The following is a 6,153-nucleotide window of genomic DNA, read 5'->3' on the forward strand; positions in this document are numbered from 1 at the left end:
TGCAATCAATTAGTACTTATTTTAATTGTATTTTTGTTAAAAAAAAGTAGTTGTGTAAATATTTGACACAAATATCTTACAATATTAAATAATAAATAGACATATTTTCAACTTTCCTGTCAACTTTAATCTTTTTTTTACTAAATCACAGTTGGCTGGCGAACGGCCACCTACCACCGGGCCTAGCCTCTTTTCTGGGGGGAAACCGTGAGTAGAGTCTTATAAGTTAAAATAATTGTATCAAAATCGGTGGTACTGACCCTGTATTTACTTGGTAACAGAATAATACCAACCTTTCCAGTATTAGACATCACTATTTTACATTTATAATTTAATTTACTGAAATTTTTGAATTTGTTTTGCTTTTATCTTTTTGTTTTTAGAATTCTTTTTTTATATTAAAGAACTGTATGTACTGTGTTTACATTTCATTACAGAAAATTAGAAAACATAGTATTTAGATTAAAGTACCCATTGCATAACTGGATTAATTAATTTAAATGTGATACTCTACAAGTCATTTAGGTACTGCTCTGGTAAATTTACAATAGTTGTGCATTTACAGAGGAACACCTTCTGTCTGACAACTCTGCAATAAAGTCCAGACACACAAGGTACAGTACTTTTTTAAGGACAAATATTCTTCCTCAGATCTACAAACCAGTTCATCCCATTAACTGAGGTCTGGTAGATTTTGTCATCACCAAGATGCATTTTATTCACAGCCAGTTCAAAAACTGTTCAGATTCTCTAAAATGTTAAGGAAAGGAGCCTCATGTTCTTAAAAGGTACTCATTGAAAACTGGTAAATATATATATATATTTATATATATTAAAGTAACAATCAAAATTTGCTAAATGTTTTTTTCTCTCAAATTGAAGAGTAAGAGCTGTCTCACCAGTCTGTCAGCTGTGGCCTCGATTCCTGGGTGCAGTTAACAGATATCTTCAGGGCCTGGTTCATGCCTACAACAGGTGATCTTCATAGCAACAAACTAAAGGGGTGTTCCTATCCTCACAGCATGACCTGCCCTCTGCCTGTAATCTCTATCACTTTGGAAAGTAGGATCAATGATGCTTTGTCTGTTGGTTGAGGTAAGCATGTAATCAGTATATCTTCCCAAGGTAAACGAAACATAAGTTTATTACCCATGGTGAATAACTCTTCAAAACAGAAAACCTGCTTTGCCTCTCCTCAGAAACACAACAACTTAATCAAACAATAACTACAAATACAAAGTAAAAACAATAACTACAAATTAACCATGAAACATAAAAGTAAAAAACATAAATGAAATACAATCAGGAAGAGACAAAAAATATATTTCAGTAAAATAGGTAGCAACATACTTAGAAGAGCTGTGCAGAAGAAGTTTGACAGTTTTGATGTATTGGTAAGTATTTACACTCCTTCATTGGATAAAGTATGCAGATAGGTTTCTAACACAATCTAAATAAAAATGAACTTAAAAGCATATCAAGAACGAAGATAATTTGTGTTTTGAATTAAAAAGGTCTGAGCATCAGACTAGAGTTGAAAAAACATTGAATCAGTAAATTTACTGGCCAGGCAGAAGTTTAGTAAAAGCTGTGTGCATTTGAATTTCAAGCTGTCTTTATAGAAGTCCATTGCTCTGCTTGATTCCTGATATTTATTATTGACAGTTGTCTTACTTGATCTTTCCCTTTTTTGTCAGGTTTAGCATCAGATTCACTCCTTTGTTTCCACCTGAAAGTCTTCTCCATTATATCCATGTCTAATTCTGCCATATTTGTTTACCTACACAGACTTTGGTCAGCCTGCTGTAGGTCAGTCACATGACTTAAGCCTCAATGTTTTTGGCAGATTAAGCCAAGGGTTTTGTTTACATTGAGTGTGGACCTGCATTTCATGTCAACATATCTGGAAAACTACAGGAGTAAACTTTTTCAAACTGCTTAGGATAGTTTGGGATAGTCTTTAATTTGATGAATGTCATAATTTGCAATGAGTACCTTTAAGCAATGCTTATACATTTGTTCTATTTGGGAATCATATGAATAAATGAGAGTATAAGCAGCCAGTGTAGAGCTTTTTCTTTCTAAACATATACAGTATACTGTAGTCAAACTGTGATTGACTTTATGGGCTATAAGTCACAGATTTATTGACTAAGTTAATTTTTAGTGCTGAGGATCCACAGTTTAGTGTTGAGTGTGGCTGGATTGTTGTCGCGAAACAATAAATACGTATGATTTATACTTATGTAAATAATTGTTAAACTGTAATTTTCCCAACTCTCTTAACCCTTAAAAGAGGTCAAGAAACTCAGCTTAGAAAAAAACAAAATGTGTTTGTTTTTTACTAAATGTATAAAACTCCAAATGCTCCTCAACCTTATTGTGTCTTTTTGTCAGCAAGAAGTGTTAACTCCTAGTTATAGTAAGGTGAAAAGAAATTCTAGTTTGAACCAACATTTTTCTAGTGTACCCTACTGATCAGAAGTCTTTGCGTTTGTTACTCATCTGTCGGCGAAACATTTTAAACTCAGATAATCCATCATCTGTAATTTACTGAACATGTTATCAACAAATGAACTGGGGAATTCCAAAGAGCTATTTAGAGGACTTTATGAAAACAAGCTTTTAAGATCAGCAGGGTTGTTCTTCCACATTTTTTGGTCTTTATGCAGGCCTCACTGTGAGAGCACACAGTGATCATGCACCAACCACTCCCATGGTCTCTGAACATTCCACAACACCTCAGTCATGTGACTAGACAGGGAGGTCCAACTACTTTTATTACATTGAAAAACACAGATTCAACAACAACTGTAATACAGGAACTCTAGTTTTAGTGCTTTCATTCTGTAAATAAATGTTAAAATACTACTATAAAATAACTTTAATAAAAATATTCTGCAGTAACAACTGTAACAGTTGAAACAACTAAAACTGTAGTTCTGTGAAACTACATTTTTAGCTAATTTAAGTCACATTTAAGTCACACAAGGTTTGATTTAGTCCCTTGACCATTTTCCCTCTTCAAACTCAGCAGGTTTCTTCAAATCAGCCTTCAACATTTCTTCATCCTCCTCCTCCTCAATCTCCACTTCTATCCCATCCATAGTTTTTTGCAGCTCTTCCTTGATTCTGTTCAGCTCAAGCAGTCCATCCTGTAGGTCCAATGCAAGAAGCTCCAAGTAGCATTGCTGGAGGGAAGCAACTCGCTGGTTGAAAAAGCGAACAAATAGACGGGCTGCCATGAAGACTCGATCAGCAGCTTCTTCAACCACTCTGACAGAACAAACAAAAGCAATCAAATCCTGTCAACTACAAACCAGCACATGCATCTACACCAGGGGAGTCAAACTCCAGGCCTCGAGGGCCGCTGTCCTGGAGGTTTTACGTTTTTCTGCTCCAACACACCTGATTCAAATTGTTTAATTACCTCCTCACCAAATCATCAAATTCTCCAGAAGCACGTCCACAAGTCATCCATTTAAACCAGGTGTTTTAAAGCAAGAACTTGTTTAAAACATGCAGGACAGTGGCCCACAAGGAATGGAGTTTGGCACCTGTGGTCTACACTATCATGTAGACACTAATACAAATTTATTCTGAGAGAAACAATTTAAGTGATCTAGAACTGCCTGTTAATCACCTATATTTGAAAAACTTGAAATTAAATCTAAATGCTTATATAAAATGCCTGAAGAAACAATGGCTCATTGGGAGTACAGGGTCAAAGGAACTAAACATGAAATTAACCTGTCTCTAAGTCTAAAGTTGCCCAGATCCTTTTTCTTGCCCATATGTGATCCATATTTGATTTTTTTTTCTTCTTTTTTTTTTTTTTGACAGTCTGAATGTGACAAATCCTTTTTTTTCTCTCCTCTAAATCGACCCAGGTCATTTTCATATGTAGTACTAAATTGAACACATCCAATGTTTTTCAAAGCAACTGAAGTCTGAACGGTCATGTCACACTTCATCTGACTTTTAGTCATTGACATAGTATGTGGATTGATCCTAATATTGATATCGTGCTTCAGAGCCGTTGACTCTTCACACTGGGGTCTGATGACTGTCACAGTTAAATAATGTAAACCATGCAAAAAAAAAAGTCACACACACAAGGCAGGTGTCATTACTGATCACTAGTTGTAGTTGTGAAATAAATTACAATCTTTATTAAACTCCACTGAATCTTTTAGTGATGAGGCACACGGGATGCACTTGCCAACAGGAAATGCAAAGCCACATGACTGAGAAACCACCGATTATGTAAATATGAGGTTAAAAAAAGGGCAAAGTTTCTTTTGTTGTTGCTATTATTTACGTTTTTAAAATGTCAAGCTGAAGGTCAGACATTTTTTGCAGAACATCTTTAAAAAGGTGCTCTTGGTGAGCTGCAGATTTTATGAGTAAATACAGGTCATTACTAAAGCTTGAATTATGTAAACCCATTGTCTCACCTAGTTATTAAAACAAATGTTTAATATTACTTTACCAAAGAAAAACAATAACCTCTCAAACTTTGCTGTGAATTCCATTTTTATTTTGCAAACAAATTTTTTTTTCCTAATAGAAGTTGTTTTAGGCTTTTTGATTCTTGTAAACTTTTATTTCATTTTGCAACAGCAAAGTGCAGTGTGTGAGCAGTGGTGTGTTTGACAAACATTTTTGCATCGTTAAAAAATAACTTCAGCTCAGCTGGAGATGCAGTTCAGCTTCTAAACTGCACTTTGATCTTATCAGTATGTAATTGTGTCATTTTCTTAATGACTTTTTTGTTGCTTTCAAACAATTAAATTCTTCAAATAGAATTCAGTGCCTAAAGTCAAAGCATTTATAAAATGTTGTAAAGGTGCTTCATACCTTAAACAGTCTACACTACTAACCTAAGCTTGAGCCTGAGTTTCAAACGATGTATCTGCAGAACTCTGAAATGTAGGAAACATCAAAACAACAAAAGTGAATGTACAAAATAAAATACATATAATTATGTAAAAACTATTTTGCAAACTAAAACAACTAAACATGGAAGTAAATATGTCACTAGGATTTGAATTAAAAATGTCACTAAAATTTTAATTTTGTATGTTTGTACTTTCTTTTTCAGTGTTAAAATAAATATATTCAGAATACATTTTTAACCTAAAAAAAAATTAATTGACATTATTTCTATGTGGTTGAAATTTCATTTATTTTCACTTCAAAATAAGAATTCACATTATTATTTTCAAAGTGATCACATTTTCAATAGCTGTTTTTCAGTTTAACTTTTCAGTATTAAAAAAATGGGCATATAAAAAAATTCAACCAAAAGGTAGGGTTACTTCAGGTCACAGACATTAGCAAAGGATGTCAGAATCCAACAGCCAATCCAGTTACGCTTTCTTCGTCACATGACGTGACACTAACATGTATTTTAGTCATGGAAGCTAACGCTAACTCAATGGTAAACATAACTGTCTAAGAGACATTTTTTGAAAGGTATTACTGTGTGCTCACAAATAATAAATAAAGAATTAAAAGTTGTTAAAATATTATAACAGAAAAGTTTTAAAAAATGTGAAACTGATGTATGAAGAAAATGCATATAAAAATATGTACTTGTAAAAGCCGTTCATAATGTGATTTCCTATTGACCACGGTTCCCTTGAACGCATCACAGTTGCATTATGGGTTTTTGGACCCTAATGGACAGAAAGAATGAGTGGACACTAAAGAACTTATCTACATGTGGTCCAAGAGGCGCACACGGTAACTGTTCATTGCTTTGATTTTACTGTTTTATCTTATACATGTACAAGAATTCAATTTATATATATATATATATATATATATATATATATAGATGTTAGGGTTTTTCAATATTACCAGCCTTTGTGTTTATGTGTAAAACATGCCTACGTGTCACACCGGATGTCAGAGATATTAATTGAGTTCATTTGTATCATGTTTACATTTCATCATGCTTACAGGCGTCAGCAAATTACAGGCATCAGCAAATTATCTAAGTAGGCCAGTAAATTATCTAATTAGACCAGCCAATCACCCAAGTAACGTCACTGTACCTCTGATAATCTTTGTGTCAGGATTGATAGACAGAATGTTTCACTACATGCTGTAAGTTCTGTTTTTGTGATTAATCTGTGTGGCAGAACC

Source organism: Kryptolebias marmoratus, linkage group LG7, assembly GCF_001649575.2.
Source record: "Kryptolebias marmoratus isolate JLee-2015 linkage group LG7, ASM164957v2, whole genome shotgun sequence".
Lineage (NCBI taxonomy): Eukaryota > Metazoa > Chordata > Actinopteri > Cyprinodontiformes > Rivulidae > Kryptolebias > Kryptolebias marmoratus.